The 19693-nt window shown below is 49.7% G+C and overlaps 1 protein-coding gene across 1 annotated transcript in view; it reads left to right on the plus strand.

Annotated features, from left to right (window-relative positions):
• The window catches only part of ADAMTS2 (ADAM metallopeptidase with thrombospondin type 1 motif 2), a 227643-nt gene that overhangs the window by 154529 nt on the left and 53421 nt on the right, over window positions 1-19693 (plus strand).

Raw genomic sequence — 19693 nt, forward strand, 5'->3', positions numbered from 1 at the left:
GGGATTGGCAAGTCTGAATTCTGTCGAGGAGGCTGCAAGCTGGAAACTCAGATAAAGGTGATTCTGAAATCTGGCACGTACCAACTCCATAGGGCAGGCTGCAAGCCGGAAATACGGATGAAGGGGAAGTTGACTCCCCCCAGAAGAAAATAACTGTCTTGAGTAGAGGCAGAAATTCTTCTTTCTGACTTCTGAGATCCCCAACTGATTGGATGAGGAGACTTTGTACATTGCTGAGGGTAATCACCTTTGTCGATTGTAGATGCAATCAGCTGTAGATGCAATCAGCTGCAGATGCAGTCAACTGACTATTCATGTAAATCCGTCCATGAAATAACCTTTGCAGGCAGTGCTTGCTTAGCCAAACAACTGGACACTGTAAACTGGCCGTGCTGACACATGAAATTCACCATCACCCATCTTGACTAAATCTCCAGAACAGATAGGGAAGTGGACACCGTAACAGTCCCCACCTCCCAGGTAAAAAGTCTTAAAGCGATTCAGGGCATGGTTGAGGTAAGCCAGCCAGTGCCGTTAGGCTCCCCAGGAGTTGGGCTTCTCGCTCAGGAAGTCTGCTTCTAGATTCTGTGGTCTGACTACGTGCAGGTGCATAGAAAATATCATTGTAGTCAGATCAAATGCTGCAGGCATGATAATTGTGTAAAGGTTTTGCTAAACTCCTTTACTAAACGACAGAGGATCTCAGTCCCCCCAAATGCAATCAAACTGCACACAACTTACAAGGAACATAAGGACAGTGAGGGTTCCCGTGAAGGACAAATTCCAGGTCATGGAGAGTTTGAGCCCACTTTCCTCACATGTGTAAAATATGTCACTTTAAAGCAACTAAAGGCAGCCATCTTGGGGATATCAGTTTAGGTCTTTATGTACACTAAGGAGAACATAAAATATGTAAAAGCAAATCATTGAAACAAAGGAGAAATTGGCAAAAAAAAATAAAAATAAAAAATTGGCATCTTTGATAATACCCTTTACAAGGCCTTTAACAGGTTAAATTTTAAAAGGCATAGAGGTTTTGAGCAACATAATGAATCAAACTAAATTAGTAGTTACCTCATTTTTTTCTTGCCCTACTGAAAGAAGATGTACCTTCCTTTTTTGTGAAATCATAGGACAGTTAAAAATTACAAAAGTATTTTAGGCAATAAAGAAAATTTTGGTGAACTTTATATGACAAAACTATTCAGGCCATATTCTCTGAGCCAGTGTCGTAAAACCTGAGGGAAAATATATAATCCTAGAACTTCCAGTCCATTTGGAGATTTTTAAAATGTCCTAAGAATGAGATCAGTAGAACTGCAATTGTAGACTCTTTGGAATAATGAAAACAAGAACATTACATACCAAAATCTACAGATGTGGCTAAAGCTATAGTCAAGAGTGAATTTGCAGCTGCTTTCCATGATTATACATGATGGAATGAAAACAAGTTAACCCACTGTTCAACTCAATAAGTTAGAACAAATTTCAACAACAAGAACAGAAACCCGTGGAAAGAAAAATAGGGAAAAAGTTCAGAAAAAAAAGCAGAAAACAGTAAATTAGAAAATGGAAGGACACAGTAGAATCAATCAATAAAAGACCCTTGGGGAGAAAATCTCTGGAATATTTAATCTAGAATAAAAGGGAGGAAACACCAGCTAAAAGATTAGAAACAGCAGGCCGCTTATCCCAGCAGAAGAGAAAGGATCCAGGATAATCAGTCACACTAGGAGGCTTATCAGTCAGGGTTCTCCAGAGAAACTATACATATAAAATAAGAACATATAGAACTTGTTATATATAGAGAGAGAATTATTGTAAGGAATTGGCTCATGCAAGGGAACTGGCAAGTCCAAATGCCATGGGGCAAGCTGCAGGCTGGAAACCCTGGTATGGGTGATGCTGAAGTTCTTAGAGCAAATTCCCCAGGGGGATCTGGCTGCAGGAGCCAATGCTGAAGTTCAGCCCAAATTCCTCTTCTTACCTCTGACATTCTCAGTGCTGGCTTTGAAGACCTCTAACTGATTGGATGAGGAGACTGCTTACGTTGCTGAGGGCAGTCTCCTTTGTTGATTGTAGATGCAGTTGACTGATTGTAGATGCAAACTTATCCATGAAATACCCTCATGGTAACAAGCAGGCTAGAGGTTGACCAAGCAACTGGACACCAAGTTGAAAGATCCCCTTTAGGAATCTTCTCCGTGTCTCCACTACCTAGGAAGCCCAGTGGTGATTGACAGAGGAGGGGGTGTGCAGGTGAACATAGCTAAGAAAGCAGGAAGAGGGTTCACTGAGCCCTTTATCCCATTTTTTTTTTTTTTTTTTGGTGGTGGGCTAGACCACCCAGATGCAGGGGAGGACATGCTTGGTGGTGGCCCCTAGCCCAGCAATCTTTTTCCTGTGCTTCATCCACTAGGGCGTCTTGGAATGTCCCATGGTAGACACTCATCTTTGATCTCCATGGAGTAGCCCATCAAGAAGGGCCTTTCTTCTCTACTCTTGTCATCTCCCCCCTCCCTCAGGCTGGGTCCTTTCAACCCTCCCTACCCGACTTGCAGCAGGATCCTCAGAAGGCTCTTCTGGCATCTTAGAGGATGAGGGATGGGCACACTCTTCCCACAGCTGGAGAGAGGAAGTGGGAGACTTTGGGTCCTGGGGTGCGAAGGACAGGAAGGCTGCTGATTGGCCTGGGCACCAGGTGGCAGCTGGTTTTCCCCCACTGCTTGCTCCCAAATTGATTAAGGAGAAAATTTAGAAATTATATAGGGTTCAATGCTTACCAGTGCTGGCAAAGCTTTTGGATCTTATTTGGCCAAAAAAGTGTCACCTTCCGAGTCGTGGTCTGTCAGTGGAACAAAGCCTCCTCCATTGTTCGTCAGCCTTCACTGTCACCAGTGGGAAGAAGGGTGGGGTGGTTATAGTGAGAATATTTGCAGAAGGAAGACAAAACCTGATGGTGATAATTCAAGGAACTCTGTGTCAGGAACCTGAGGATCCTGGTGAAATTGGGGATTTCCTGGGAAAATGGAAATATTTCACAGCAGATTTAAAAAAAAGTTAGACAACCTGCAAGTCCCATAGCCATGGAGGAAACACAAGTTTTGCACTGTTTTCAGTTACCTTAAAATTTCCTCTAAAAATAGAGTCAGATAATCTGTTTTTTGTCTGTGTATCCTTGCATTCTGTTTTGTTTGCAGTGAAATTGCAATTAAGCAAGTATTATGCTGTATGTGTATGAAATCCACCCAATTCATTTTTTTTTTTTGTAGCCAGTATGATCCTTACACTAAAAACTGCCAAAGGTGGGAGATCCAAGCAAAGGACAGCCCTGTCTCACTTCTAAAAATATTATGAAAATCCCAAGGAATCAAGAGTTTAATTCAATAAGGCACAAAGAGAAATTTCCTTGAAGGTAAATTTAGGAATGTGGGCATTGTTTAATATCAGGAAATCTAGCCACATCTTTCATCACAGAGTTTTGTCTAATGACAAAACTCATCATCCAGCAAACAAATGCTTTCTGAAGGGCTTCCTGTGCCAGGTGCTGTGCTGGGTGTTAGGGATTTTCATCGACACGGCCCCATCCTTTTGGGACCTCTTCGAGAGGGAGATCCGTGCAAGTACATAATTATAGTAGCACATCTCAAGGGCTTCAACTGGGGAGACGTGGGGCAGCCTGAGCCTCATCTACGAGGTGAGGAAAGTCAACGCAGGAAGTGACATTGCAGCCAAGAATCAAAGGTGGGTTCCCTTGAGCCAGGTGAAGTGAGCAAAGGGGGAAAGGCGTCGGGAAAGAATGTTACCCGTTCAAAGGCTGCAGGGGCGAGAGAGCAGGACGCGTCGGAGGAACAGAGCACGGCTGAGTCTGATTGGAGAGAAGAATTCGAGGGTCAGAAGAGCAGACGTTGATGCTCAAGAAGCCAGAAGGAGAAACCGATGGGCTTGACTTTCCCACGAGGACAGTGGGAGCCATTGGGCAGCTTTAAGCAGGATAGAGGCATGATCCGATTTGCATTTCTGAGAAGATCCTGGGCTCTGGGTGCACACCGAGCTGGCGGGAGCAGTGGCCTGGGAGGGACGGAGAAAGGAGGGCAGACGGAAGGGAAGTGTGGAACCCGCGTCCCTGCCTTGGGCAGCTGGGTGGCTGCAGATGCTTTCCCCTGAGGTGGAGAGCAGAGGAGCAAAGCGGGTTTGGGGGATGAAAACGATGAGTTCAGCTGGGACAGGCTGGGTTTGAGGTCCCTGCCGCCGTCCACGTGGAGCCGTCCAGGGGAAGGCCGGCGTTGGCTCCGGAGCCCAGGGCGGGGATCCAGAACCTGCGGTTAGGAGAGGAGAGAACCCTGACGTGCACACACTCTCAGCCTGTGCACAGCGTGTAGAGTCAGGGGCAGCTGGATCCACAGGAGCTGAGAGGGTGAGAGGGCACCCTGGTCTGTAAGTCTCTGAGGAAAACAGATAGTAGCATGATGACCAAAATTGTTTTGGAAGTGGAAAAAGAAACACAACTTACTTAAAAGCGTCCTGCGTAACTGATTCCTTGGGCTGTTAATAGAGGAATTCCCCAGGCCAATGATCCTGGGAAATGCTGGAGAAACAAAATAAAGCAGGAATTCCGACAAGATTTCTCAGAGACTTTACTGTGGAGATGTGCCCGGTGACCCTCCCAGCGGGCAATACTGTACGCATAGTTTCTCAAACCTGTTTCTTGAGGGAACCCCTGTCCTCAGCGAATCACCACCTTACAGAACGTGCCTTGGGAAGTCCTCAGAGCTTTCACGGTGCAACTGGAAACAAGAAAGAGACATCGTTTAACCTTGTTCCTAAGGTTCAGGAAACTCTAGACAAGGCCATGTGGCACGAAACAAATATCAGAAGAGAGCGGGCAAAATTTTAACTGTTTGCTGATGACTGTGTGCCTGTGTACCCCCAAAGAATCGATTGTGTGTCTGTGTACCCCCAAAGAATCGATTGTGCAACTTTTAGAATTAATAAAGGAGTTTGGTGGCACAGACAAATAAAAGATAATTATACAAAAAATAATAATTTCTGGGTGACCCAACAATGCCTGGCAGTAGTGATAAAGAGCAAAGTTCCCTTTATGATGGTAACCAAAAATGGAAAATACCTGGAATGGTTCTGGCAAGACAGACTCAGTATTTATAGGAAGAAAATTGCACCTTGTTAGTAACAGGAAAAAATTAAAAGGAAATGAAGAGATGTGTCTGGATATAGCAGAGTGTCAATTTTTCCCACGTTAATAACTGAACATTTGGCAAAACAATTTCAGGTTTCTCTCGAATCACAAATAGTCAAGAATGTCTGGGAAGGCCTTGAAAGCCAAACAAATAAAAAGGGCCTTACTTCAAACAAAGTGTACAGCTGGAATAATTAAATTCATGTTACATTTCCATGCACATTAACAGATCAATATAGTAAGATGTAGAGCTCTGAAAACTCTCCTTGTATAAGTGATTTAATATAGGATCAATATAAATTGACTGTTTACTAAATGTGGTAAGTTCATGATAAATATGAATTTAATATATAGTAAATTAAATATATCATATGATAAATATAGCAAATAAAGCATTCAACCAGTTAAACTATACAAATCAAAAAGAAAATAGTGGTTGACAAGGGTTTTCTAAGCATAAATCCAGTAGAAGGAATGGTAAAGGGGAAGACAGATAGATTTTGATATTTAAAATATAAACTTCTATCTGTCCCAAACACAATTAAATTAAAAGGCAAACAACAAACAGGAACAACATTTGCAGTATGACAAAGATATCCTAAAAGATGAAGAGCTCGTAAAAATCAGAAATAAAAACAAAATTGGCAATGGAAATAAATGGTTAACAGAAGCAAACATACAACTGGCCAAAAAAAAAAGAAAAAGAAAAAGGGGGGGGGGTGACGAGAATATCCAACTTCACTGTTAATTGAAGAAATAAAATAATATATCGATTGTAAAGCATCAACTATGCTAAGATTAAGAAGACGGCGTCACTGCTGACTTGAGTGACAAGCACATTTTTCTGGTATGAGTTTAAATTTGCACAGATTTCTAGGAAGAAATAGGATGGTATGTATCACTGCCCTTGAAAAGATTCATTTTTTGTCTTGGTCATTCATTTCCATGACTTGACTCCAAAGCAGTTGGCAGAGCTGTGGACAGAGTTTCAAGAACAAAATAACTGCCACAACCTTATTTCTAAGGGAAAACATCTGGAAACAACCTCAATAAGCACCCTTCAGTAATCGGGGTCTAGTTAAATAAATTACGGCGCATCCATGCCGTAGAATACAGGCCACCATTAAATCACATTTTCAAAGCATGTTATTGGGTTTGTGTGAATGGTCCCAGCGTCATGTTTAGGTGGTTTTTCGGTTTGCTTTGTTTGCTTGTTTAAGCAGGATATAAACATTCAGGATTATTTCAATTTTGTGGACAAATATATCTGCAAAAAGGAACAGAAGAAATACATCCAATGCTAACAGCATTTATCTCTGAGCAATAGTGGCTAATGCTTCATTATTTTTTTTCTCTTGTATTTTTACTATATTTTCTTAATTTATCGTGAGAAGCATGAGTTCTGGTTTGCTAATGCTGTCATTATGCAAAATACCAGGAATGGTTTGGCTTTTATAAAGGAGATTTATTAGGTTACAAATTTACAGTCCTAAGGCCATAAAAGTGTCCAAACTAAGGCATCAACAAGAGGACACCTTCACGGAAGAAAGGCCAATGGTGCCCGGAATACCTGTCAGCTGGGAAGCACGTGGCTGGTGTCTGCTGGTCCTTTGCTCCTGGGTTGTGTTTCAAAATGGCTTTCTCCAAAGTACCTCTGAATCTCTCTTACTTTCTTCAGTTGCTGTGCATCTAAGCATTGGGGTCCTTTCTTAGCTTCTCTGGAGCAAACTCTGGGCTATTATCTCCAAACGTCTCCAAGCATCTCCAAGTGTCAGCGTCAGTGTCAGCTCTTAGCTTCTCTCCAAAGTGTCCCTCTCAGCTACCCTGAGGTCCTTCTGTTTGTGAGCTCTTTTACAGGACTCCAGTGATTAGATCAAGACCCACCATTATTATTATTTATTATTCTTGTTTCTCCATGGAAAAAATTTAATCAACTGTTTCACCCACAGTTGATTGAGTCACATCTCCATGGAAACAATCAAAAGATTCCAACCTAATCCGCACTAATACATCTGCCCCCATGAGATTGTATTAAAGAATATGGCTTTTGGTGGGACACAATATATCCAAACTGGCACAGCATGTTTCTGTTATAACCAAAAGAGTGCATTTTTAGTTGTGAAAAAATAGTTTGCATTTTAAAAACATTTAAAGCTGGTTGAGTGCAAGCAGTGTACCCTGGAGAGTGGTCTCCAGTGGTGTGCCGCAGGGCTCTGGCACGTTCAACATTTTCCTCTTGATTAGAGTGGGGACGTGCTTACACTCAGCCCCTCGTCTCTGCACTGGGTTGGAGGTGGTTGGGGAGGGGTGTGCCCCCCACCCCCGTTGGTGCTGCTTTATCTTTCCTGTGACCAGGCCCAGGTCTCTGCCACCTGCTCACCATCCTCACCTCTCATCCAGGGGTGCTGGTACCCCCTCATGTGCCACCTTGTGGAGCCAGGCTCTGCTGGGCCATGCTCAGGATTCTGGAACATTCCACCATTCCGGGCCTTTTCCCTGCTCCTGACTTGTGTCTGCCCTGAGGGGGGCTCAGCAAAGCTCACCCCATACTCTGCCCCTGCTGCTGCCCCACCTGAGTTGTGCTGTGTTGGGGGTCACCGAGTGGAGGTTGACGTCCAGCGTGGTTCCAGGAACCTCTGATCAGTGGGGTGGCCCTCGCCGTAAAGATCCAGAGCTGGAACCACGCTTTGTCCCCCTTTGGCAAGTTTCTGGATTGCAAGCGGGAGTAAAGCCCAGGTCGTGGAGCTCAGTTGCCTCGAGGTGTCTCCTGGACTTGCTGGAGAGGGGCAGGCAGGCAGGTGGGGTTAGGAGGGGCAGGCTGGGTGGCCACGCCTGCGAGGGCTGGCGGCTGGACAGATGTCCTGACCGCGAGGAGCTGTCATGCTCGTCCCTGCACAGGGTCCCTGGGCACCTCCTGGGCAGCCTCGAGGACCCTGAGAACAAGATAGAATGTTCTATACATGGGCACAAAACATTAGAAGCCCGAGAATGGGCTGTGGTGTCCCTGGCTTGCGGGCTTTGGTTGACACAGGCCAATGCAGATGCAGCTCACAGGGTGTGGGCTTGGGGGGAGTTGCAGCTGGAAGGGAGGGGGCGTCACTCCAAACTGGGGTGATCAGATCGGGAAGGTGGCATTCTGTGGGAAAGAGCTGGGATGCATTCTTGTGCAAAGGCCAGGCCTCCCCGTTTCCAGTCCCTCACAGACCAGCGCTTGGTACAGTGCATTCAACGCGAACAGTCAGGGAAGGAAACATGACACAAAACCAGAGATACAAGACGCAAGCGCTCGTTTCGTGTGATTCGATTCCATAGAAGACTAAAGCCGCTTGTCAAATCGCATCCAGGTTTCTGGTTTCTGTCCTTCCCTCATTCCGCGTGGTAATGGCTGGCGTCGGGCACCTGGCACAGGCCCTTTTCTGCACGGTGCCCGGTGGTACCCTGGTTTCTGGTCTCTGAGGGGATGTCGTGGCAAATGGAAGAGAATGGCCTGGGGTGTCCCCGGGGTCCCCACTCTGTGCCTGGCCCCGTTTGATCCCGGGGTCAGGCGTCGAGCAGACCCTTCGCTGCTTTCCAGGAGTCAGCGCAAGGATGATTTGTGGTGAGCACCGCAGAGCAAGTGAAACAAGAAACGAGGGGGTGTCCTCCAGGTGGAGAGCCAAGGAGCCCCTTGGAGGTGACTTTGCAGCAGCGTGGTGGTGGTGGTGGGGGCTCTCAGAGGCACAGCCTCACCCCTGCTCACAGTGGGGTGGTGGTGGGGGACCAGCTTTGCTTGTTTGAGGTTCTGGAAACACGAAGCGGAGGCTTCGAGGTGGTGGTGCCGTGGCTGCAGTGGATGAAGAGCATCTGCCCAAAAAGGCATGCTCAAGTCCCAACCCCTGTACTTGTACTCCTACGTGGAAACAGGGTTTTTGCAGGTGTGATGCATTAAGAGGAGGTCACAGTGGATTAGTGGGGCCCCACATCCAATGACTGGTGTCCTTACTAGAAGGGAATTTGGACAGAGATTGGCCGTGTGAAGATGTGGCAGACACTGGAGTGATGCGACTACCAGCCAAGGAAGGCCAGGAGCTGCCAGCAAACACCTGAAGCTGGAAGACGCAAGAGAGGCTCATCCCCCAGACCCGTCAGAGGAGACCCACTCTGCCCACACTCTCACTTCAGACTCCTGCCCTCCAGAACTGTGAGAGAATGAATACTGTCCAAGCCGCCTAGTTTTTATACTCTATTATGGCAACCCCAGGAAATCAAGACAGGGGCTGTGCTGGTTTGAAGCTGTTAGGGACCCCAGAAGAGCCATGATTTTTTTTTTTTTTTAATTCAGTTTTATTGAAATATATTCACAAACCATACAGTCATCCATGGTATACAGTCAACTGTTCACAGTATGATCATATAGTTATGCGTTCATCACCACAATCTATTTCTGAACATTTTCCTTACATCAGAAAGAATCAGAATAAGAATAAAAAATAAAAGTGAAAAGAGAATACCCAAACCATCCCCCCATCCCACCCTATTTGTCATTTAGTTTTTACTCCCATTTTTCTACTGATTTTTTTCAATTTTTTAACTTTGTTTATCAAAAAGTTAAAAACAAACAGGCAAACAACAACCAAAAAAACCCCACAACATTTCAAACAAAGCAATGGATTAAGGAAAACAAATAACCTAAAATAACTACTTTGCTTCCCATATGTTCCTACCATACCCCAAGAAAATTAATAAACCATGTCCAAACAGAGGAGTAAGAAAAACAAATAATCTAAAATAACTACATTGCTTCCAACATGTTCCTACCATATCCCAAGAAAATTAACAACCCCTAAGAAAACAAAAGAATAAGAGGAAAAAAAACCTAAAATAACTCTATTGCTTCCTACATGATCTTACTATATCCAAGAAAGTTTACAAACCATAATCATTCCTGAGCATTCCCATAACATTGAGATTACCCTCCATAGTTTATCTGTTCTTATTAGATTATCATTCCCCCTCCACTAATTGGTATCTCTAGGTCCCCTACATTCTACAGTATAAAACATTGTACATTTTTCACAGAATTCACATTAGTGGTAACATACAATATCTTTCTTTTTGTGCCTGGCTTATTTCGCTCAGCATTATGTCTTTTTTTTTTTTTTTTTTTTAATCTTCATTTTATTGAGATATATTCACATACCACGCAGTCATACAAAACAAATTGTACTTTCGATTGTTCACAGTACCATTACATAGTTGTACATTCATCACCCAAATCAATCCCTGACACCTTCCTTAGCACACACACAAGAATAGCAAGAATAATAATTAGAGTGAAAAAGAGCAATTGAAGTAAAAAAGAACACTGGGTACCTTTGTCTGTTTGTTTCCTTCCCCTATTTTTCTACTCATCCATCCACAAACTAGACGAAGTGGAGTGCCATGATTTTTTAATCCAATAACATTTTGATTGAGTGTTTCCATGGAGATGTGACCCACCAACTGTAGGTGAGACTTTTGATTAGATCACTTTCATGGAGGTGTGGCCCTGCCCACTCAGCGTGGTCTTGATTGGTTCACTGGAGTATTTAAGAGAGAAGCTAAGAGTTGACACAGACACTGATGCTTGGAGATGCAGACAGGACATTTGGAGATGCTGAGCTAAGAGTTGAAGCCCAGAGTTTGCCTCAGAGAAGCTAAGAGAGGACCCCCAGATGCTTAGAGAGAAATGCCCTGGGAGAAACAACCAAGGATGCACAGGAGCTGAAAGAGAGAAGCTAAGAGAGACAGAAGCCGAGACATTCTGGAGAAAGCCATTTTGAAACATAACCTGGGAGCAAAGGACCAGCAGACGCCAGCCACCTGCCTTCCCAGCTGACAGAGGTGTTATGGACACTATTCATCATTCTTCATTGAAGGTGTCCTCTTGTTGATGCCTAAGTTTGGATACTTTTATGGCCTTAGAACTGCAAAATTGTAACCTAATAAATCCCCTTTGTAAAAGTCAATCCATTTCTGGCGTTTTGCATAATGGCAGCATTAGCAAACCAGAACAGGGGGCTGGGGATAGAGTTTAGCTCATGGTAAGTATGAATTGTGATAAGTTTGGTTTACCATCAAGGAGTGAGGTCCCCATCTCCGGGAGAATTTAAGCATGGCAGAGTCGGCTGTAGCCAGGGTTCCTGCAAGGAGAGGGAGGCTGGGCAGTGTGCCCTCCGAGGTCTGGCTGTGGCCCAGCCTTGGGACAGAAAGCAGGCCCAGGTATTCAGCCCTTATTATACATTCTAAGTTGCAACTGAAATAGACCAGCTCCTCCCATCTCCGTTCCCCCATTGCCTGTCCCCAGCCCACCAAGCTGGAGCCAGGACAAAATTGGCAGCACTTGTATGAATGACATGTTGTTTGTCTTCCAGCTTATGAGAAGCCTCCGAGTTATCTCAAGTTTTCCCTAAAACAACATTTTTCTCCATTTCTTAAAAAAAAAAAAAGCAAGAGAAAAGAGATTATCTTATTTTATAAGATATGCTATCAGCCAGGGAGCAGAACTCTGGCAAGGCTTGAGGGTTGCATAGCAACTGGCTTTTCAATTGATTTTTTTTGAGAAGGTACCAAAGCGACTGAACTGTTCTCATTTGAAATGTTTCCGAGGATGATGGAAATGAAAGCCCGTGGAAACCAGGGATTTGGGGGTAATCAGAGAACGGCATGAAGTGTCATGCCTTGAAACACGGGGTTAGCGCAAAATGTGGAGAGCCTGCTGGAATGTTTCAGCGTGTGGGGTGAAGGGTCTGGGGGTTCTGATTGTGAGTCTCTCGGGGGAAGGCGAGAGAAGAGGGTCTTGGGGGCTGGGTTTGGTGGACAGAGGCCACCGTCCACTTGGGGTGTGTTGGGTCTTTCGCTGCCTGGTCTGGACCTCAGTTTCCCCATCTGCGTCCGGGCGAGGGGCAGCTGGAGGCGAGTCAGGGCAGGGATGCCTGACGTGAAATAGCCTCACGAATGGACCCTTGGGCTCAGAAGTAAGGGGCATGCCCTCTGGCCTTCCCTCGTAGTACAGTCCGAGACGCTTGCAGGGGAGATTTGTGTAGCAAGCCAGCCGGATCCCACGCAGGCCCCCGTGAGCGGAACGTGAGGGCACGGGGCCTGGCCTCTGGGGCGCCTGGTGCTCGATTCTGGTCCCCTCAAGGCTTGTTGTGGGACCTCAAGCAAGTCACTTAACTTGCCTGAGACTTAAGTGTCCCCGATCAGATGAGGTCTGTAAAACCCCAGCACCTAAAGTCTGTGCCAGTAGCAAAGGGGCAAATGGTGGTTGCCCTGTGTAGGGTGTCGGGCAGCGTTTCAGCCCTTTATGTGGATTCCGTCCCTTTACCTCTGGGGTAATTAGTGGCATCATCCCCATTTGATACACAGACATTGACTCAGAGAGGGTGAGCGACCAACCCAAGGGCACACAGCGGCAGAGCCCGTTGTTCTGGGAGAATACTGCTGTTCGGGCGAGCTGAGGAGCTTGAGCTTCAGTTTCCTTCCCACTCACTCTCTGTCGGGCACTTTGCTGGGGGGTGTCAGTTTTGACCCCTGGGGGACATTTGGCAACACCTGGAGACCTTTCTGGTTGTCATAACTGGGTGTGGGGGAGCAGGGGTGCTACAGACACCTGGTGGGTAGAGATCAGGGTGCTGCTAAACATCCCACACTGCCCGGGATGGTCCCCTCCCACCAAGAATTATCCCCCCAAAATGCCAGTGCTGCCCTCTGCTCGACTGAACCCCACACGCCGTGCACTTGCGAACAGATGCTGCCCTGTCTGCTGTGTTTGCAAGGGGTGATCAGAGGAAGAAACATCTCCGGGGCCGGAGGAGGCCTCGGGAGGCTGAAGCCAGCTCCCCCAGGACCGGAGTCATGGCCCCCTTTGTCATCTTCACCGTGACGGTTACGGGGGTGAGGCACGGTGGTGGGCGCCCACAGCACGCCCTTCCTGGCTGCCATGGACCGAAGCCCCCGGCTCCCGGCTCGGCCGAAGTGGTGCCCCTGCTGCAGACGGGGAACCAGAGCCAAGGGCCCGGAGGCGGCTGCCCCAAGGCCCCGGAGCAGGTGCGAGGTGGAGCCAGAGCTCCCACTGCAGGACCCACCTGCCGCCCAGGTGAGCCGCACCTGTCACCTGTCGGCGGCTCTGCTGGGCGGCCTGGGGTCTGCAGGTGCGTGCGTGCGTGTGTCGCCGGCTCGCGTCCAGGGCCGCGCAGAGCCACCTGCTGCCCGTCGGTGCAGACGTCCTGCGGGCTGCGGCCCCCTCCCTGCCTGCCTGTCTGAGGAGGGACGTGCATGAATTACCAAGCTCGTCCGCGAGTAAACAAGCCGCGTTTCAGAAAGCAAGGACGGGACAGAATGTTTTGACAGATCGTGATCGATTTATTCCGGCGGGGACCCCACAGGCTGGCCCCGCTGTCCCGCCCGATTGGGGGGTGGGGGGATCCCCGGCTCCGCCGTCCCTGGAGCAGCGGCGCCACCCAGCGGCCGCGTCGGGGCTGCCATCCTTTCCCTCCCCGCGCTCCGGAGGGGTGGCCCTGGAGAGGGACCCGGTGGCCTCGCCCATCCCCTCTTATCGCTGCCCTCACGCAAGGCCCCTGGGGCCCCGTAAGCTCCTGGCTGCTCCCTGAGGACCCCGCCGACTGGGCCTGAGGTTCTGGGACCCCCAGCGTTCCCTTGTCTTTGCCCTGGCCCTGCAGGGAACATGCGGCGAGCAGCTCTCCCCCTCCCAGGATGAGGGCTCTCCCTAGAGGCCTCTGGACCTGCTCTCTGCTCTCTGTGAGCGGACACCAGGGCCCTGCAGGCAAGTCCTCTCACCCAGGGCTGGGGGCTGGGCAGCCCGTGAGCCAGCAGGGAGAGAAGGGTCTCGGGATGGAGCTGCGTCGGCGCTCACAGCAGTTGAGGATACCAGAGGGGGAGGGTCCCTGCACGAGCGTTCCTGCTGGGGGGAGGGCAGAGTGGAAGGACCCACTCGGGCCAGCCTGGGTCCTGGGCTCGGAGGTGCCATGCCCAGCTGGAGACTTTGGACGGTAGAGCCCCCCTGGGGTTATGGCTACCTGTCCTGGGGCTCCCGGGTGGAAAAGCCCACTTGTTCCCATGCTCTGAGCTGATTAGTGGTGGGGGGGTGGGGAGATGCCAGCCTGTTCAGGACTGTGCCCACCCCTTGGGCTGGGTCAGGTTTGTGGCTCACATCCCCCATCCTGCAGCCTTCTCAGGGCCTGGCCATCCTGGGGTCCCCAGGCTTGGGTGGGGAGTTCTGGAAGCTGTTCTTACTGAAGACAGTCCAGCCCCCAGGGCCCCGAGGCCATCAGCTGCTCTGGAAATGGACCCAGCAGCTCCCACCCAGCCCGCGGTGAGGAAAGCCTGGTCCCCTGCACCACTGGAGCTGGCTCTGGGAGGCTGAGGCCAGCAGCTCTGCTCTGGAGGAGACAGTCAGCTGGTCCACGAGGTCCACAGCTGGTCCTACAGCCACTGCCCTTGCTGACCCCGGGAGTGCTACTTCCTTGGGGAGATCATGGCCCAGGGGTCCGAATCACGACCCCCACCCCCACCTGCCTGGGGACATGAAGTCATCCAAAACAATTTTCCTAAACACTCCAGCCAAACAGATGCTGAGGTGAGCAGGAATCCAGGAGAGAGATGCATTCCGGCTGGTGGAGGGTCTGCCAGTGAACCAAGTGAGCTGGGTATAAAAATCCTCCTCAGTGGGAGCTCGCCCAGCCTCTCCGTGTTTCTTCACTTCTGAGGAGAGGTGATCAGGATAGAAGAAGTGTATGAGTCTCCCCCACACTCCAGGGAAAGCTACAGCTCACGTGCTGTGTGGTGGGGCCTGGGTGATCTGAGAACGGGGACCCATCTTAAAGGGCCCCGACCTGCCCCCAGCTGCTCCCGGGTGTTTCCGCACGGACATCTGTGTCTCCTGGGTACTCTCCTGGCTTACCCAGGCAGAAAGTGAATTTACCACGGGGCGGCCCTCACAAAGTGCAAGGAGCAGGTGGAGGAAAGGGAGGGCCTGGGCTATCAAAAGGAGGAGCTAGTGGGTGGTCTCCTTGGAGGGCTGCCACGAGGTGAATCCACTTCAGCCAGTCTCGGTCCTTCTGAACCTCTGCTCCATCAGCCTGACTTGGGTTACAGACCGCCTTTGGCTGGACTGGAGCAGAGCACCTGGTCTGATTGCTCATCGAGCCTGTCCCCTGAGAAGCAGGAGAGCTCCCCAGAAGCAGTGTTGCCAAGCTCCTCCCAAGTGAGCCACCTGGGCAAGGAATGATGATCCCCACGGCTGTGTCCCCGGGGCATTGCAACACCCCACACTCCCCCTACTGCGCTTGTGGTCCTACCCCATGGACCTGCCAAGCCTGCCCCTTCTCCGTCATCCCCATTGCCACCTGTCACCCACGTGAGAGACCCAGGTGCCTCCCCCACCCTCCAGCCCTGACACCTCCCTTACTCATCTCCGCCACCCTCATGGACCTGACTCGAGGACAACCCCATAATCTCAGCCCTCACCCTGTCCCCTTCCATCCACCTCCCTCCTCACTGACCTCTGCCACTGGGCACAAAGTCCAACATCTGGTGGATGGACAGGAGCCCTGGAGGCAAGCTGACCCCCGGGACCCCCCACCCTCTTGAATGTTCCAGATCCGGCAGAGATGAGTGTGGAGTGAGTTGCTACGACAGTGTGTTGTGGGAGCACAAGGCAGAGCACTACAGACACCTTCAGCAAGTGACCCCTTTGTTGGACAGAATCAAGTCCGGAAAGGGCAAATCGCCTTGTCACTTACACAGCAGAGAGAGTCCCTGAGAGCAGGGGAAGAAGTCCCAGTGTGGCCGGTCTCCCGGGGTGGCCAAAAGCTGCTCGGGTTTAGGGTCTGTCGGCAGCAGCTCGCACGCCCCGCTTGGCACCAGAGAAGAGAGACCAATCTAGCCTGTTTGAGTGTGGTGTATCCACCTCGGGAGAAGGGGTCCCACTGCCGAGAATTCCTGTTCTGATGGGCATTTGGGGCTGCTTGTCGCTGGTGTCGGGTTTAAGGTCTGGAAGTTCCTTCCATAGACTTCACATCTCCCCCAGGTTGTGGAAGGGCACACAACAGGAAAGGAGGAGGGGAGAGGAAGGCCGGAGGATGGCCGCTTAGTGTGCGTTTGTTACTTCCCCAGAGAAGGAGATGGGAGTCGGTGAGGGCTGGGTGAAGGCCGCTTAACAGGTGTCTGTGATGTCCTAACCATGTGGACCGTGTCCTCTGGTTCCTTTGAGCCCACTGGAGATAAGCCAGAACCTTGAAAAAGTTTGGAGAAGTGCAGAGAAATATGAAGTACAGACAACTCCTCCATCTTGTAACTCAAGATCTCGGTGATGGGTTGGGTCTCCAGATGCCCCACGGACACCGAGAGAGCCCTCTTCCTTGACTTCTCTGGGGGTCTGTGCTGGTTTGGATGTATTATGTCCCCCAGAGAAAGCCATGTTCTTTAATGCAGTCTTGTGGGGGCAGATGTATTAGTCTTGATTAGGTTGGAAGCTTTTGATTGTTACCATGGAGATGTGACTCACCCAGCTGTAGGTGGTAACTCTGAATTATTTCCATGGAGGTGTGGTGCCGCCCATCCAGGGTGGGTCTTGATAAGTTTACTGGGATCCTTTAAAAAGAACCACACAGGCCCAGATGCTTGCTGACACTGACACTTTGAGATGCTTGGAGATGCAGATAGTAGGATGTTTGGAGATGTTAAGCTAAGAGATGAAGCCCAGAGTTTGCCCCGAGATATGCTAAGACAGGACCTCCAGACATTTAGTGAGAAAGAACTAAGAACACACAAGAGCTAAGGGAGACATTTTGGAGAAAGTGATTTTGAAACACAACCTAGGATGAGCAGACGCCAGCCACGTGCCCTCCCAGCTGGCAGAGGTGTTCTGGACACCATCAGCCTTTCTTTAGTGAAGGTATCTTCTTGTGGATGTCTTAGTCTGAACACTTTTATGTCCTTAGGACTGTAGACTTGCAACCAAATAAACCCCCTTTATAAAAGCCAATCTGTTTCTAGTATTTTCCATAATGGCAGCATTAGCAAACCGGAACAGGGTCCCACATCCACGAGGCCGTCTCCCAGGGCCCAGTGTGTGCTCCTTGTTTTCTGGGGTCCTGCCTCCCCAGGGCTCCCTCTCTCCCCAGGGTTGACTTCTCTGCTCTGCCTGTGCCCCTTCCCCTGGGGTACCCACGGAGTCTCCTCAGAACCCACAAACTTGGAATAGGGTCCCAGACAACTTGTTCCAATAGCACAAGCCCCCTTTGGGCTGGAGAACATAAAAATAGCAGCCCGCCTTCTTGGAATGGATGAAGGAGAAACAAGCAAGAGCAAAAACACAAATCAATATTCCAATAAATTATCCTGCCACAGCAGCGAATGTGCTTTGGCTGCCAAGAAAGCGGCCAGGAAGCTGGGCTGAACCAGGAGGAGCCAGGGCCTGGGATGAGGGTGGCGTTGGGCCCAGTCTGGAAGGAAGTGGAGGAGAGACACCCACCGAGAACCGGACCCTCGCCCTGGTGACCTGGGGGCAGAATTTGGCCTTACACGTGGTTTGTGTGTTTCATGCCTGCTCTGGGGTGTGTCTTTCTGGCTGGACTCAGTGGATGCAACTGCAGGAGTCAGGCTTGGATATCCTAGAGATGCCCACGACCTTCCTCTGTTCCCCCCGTATCCGTCAGGGTGGGTGACGTTCGGCTGCAGAAACAACCTCCACTTTCCAGTGGCTTCAAACAACAAAAAGTGTTTATTTCTTGCTCATGCTATATATTCTCTGTGAATTGCAGAGGACTCTGTCATCATCACTCAGGGCCTGGGTGACAGAGCAGCCACTGCCTCGACATCTCCGGTCCATGTGGCCAGAGAGAAGCGGGCTCGCTGGAGGGTGTCACGTGGGCAGTTAAATGCCCCAGCCAGGAAGAGGCACAGGTCACTCCTGCTCACAGCTCATTGGCCAGAGCTAGTCACATGCTCCTGCCTGTCACCAGGAAGCAGGGCGTGCACCATCTCTCCTCCTCCCCAGCTTCCCTTGGGCCGGCCGACAGGTCCTGATCACCTGGTCTCTCTCTGGTCCGTGACTTACTTCCTTACAAGTCATTAATGTCTTTTAAGGATGAGTGAGCGCATCTCCCAGGAGCAGGAGACAAAGTCTGCGCCGTTGGCTCTGCTCCTGCAACCCAGGAACCGATCCGCCATCTTGTATGTCGTTGACTTAGCACGTGTGACTCCAGTCCTGACGTGCCCTCCCTGGCCTTGAGTCCCTCTTGCTTCTTCTGGAACTACCTGGCTTGTTAACCTTACCCTGTGTCTACCCCTTGCAACTTAAGCACACAAAGAGAAATACATGACCAGTCTTGATGGTTGCTGTGTGGAGGAGAAGCAGCAGAACCTGCACACATACCAGCTGAGTTCTGCCTGTCTCTCCTGTATGGAACAGATATTTCCTCAGAGGGAAAAGAGCATGCCCAGGTCTCTTCCCTGGGGGGAGACTGTGCAGTGAGAGCAGAAACCAGAATGCCCAGGATGACGGTCACAGAGAAAGAAAGTGTGCAGTTTAGGGCAGGGGGGGTGGAATAGAGACTTTGGGTTCAGAATTTCTGGGTTCAGATTTCAAGTCCTCCACCTCTTGGTGGTGTGACAAGCCTCAGTTTCCCGCCTGTGAAAGCATCCTCTCTCATGGGGTGGCATGAAGTCTAACTGAGAGGATGTGTGTCAGACCATGGTGCGGTGTGGGCTTTCCGTCCCATTAGTCCACCTGCCAGCTTTGGCTGTGGGTCTGTGTCGGGGCCCACCATGGGGTGTGACCATCCCCAGTGACTGCCCATCCGTGGTCCCTATGGAAATGATCTGTTTAGGCCCCTGCAGTTTTTGCCTTCAATTGGATTGTTTTCTATAAATATCTACAACCAGGGGAAAAACATAAGGTCATTCCCCACCTCTCTGGGCTTGCATGCCATATTGAGGTTTCTGTCCCCCCAGCCCTGGATCTTTCCAGATCTGTGCTCTCTTTGGGGGTGGAGTCACCCCTAGAAATGAGGTTAATGGGCTATCTGAATGAACCCATAGATGACCTCTGAGCTTTGTTTCCACACCGCACCTGAAAAGTGGGGTGATTTTGTGTGGAAACTCAGGTAGGTGGGTGAGCGGGGAACTTCTTCTTCTGTTCGGAAGAATGGAACCACATGAAAAGCAGGTCTCAAGTGTGACTGGGCCAGGGGCTTTGTGCAGCCTCAGTCAAGTCCAAATGGATGACGGACCCCACCTGCGATGGTCTGAGGCTGGATGGACCTTGGAAAACCACGTTCTTCAAGCTAATCCCTTGCTGTGGGGTAAAGCTGTTGTAAGTAGGACCTTGTGGTTGCGTTAGTTCATTTAAGGCATGGCCCAGGGTGAGTCTTAATCCTCTTACTGGAGTCCTTAATAATGGATGAATATGGGGAGAGAAAAAGCCGAAGGAGCTGAGAGAGAAAGCCATGGAAG

Source organism: Choloepus didactylus, chromosome 24 (assembly GCF_015220235.1).
Source record: "Choloepus didactylus isolate mChoDid1 chromosome 24, mChoDid1.pri, whole genome shotgun sequence".
Classification (NCBI taxonomy): domain Eukaryota; kingdom Metazoa; phylum Chordata; class Mammalia; order Pilosa; family Megalonychidae; genus Choloepus; species Choloepus didactylus.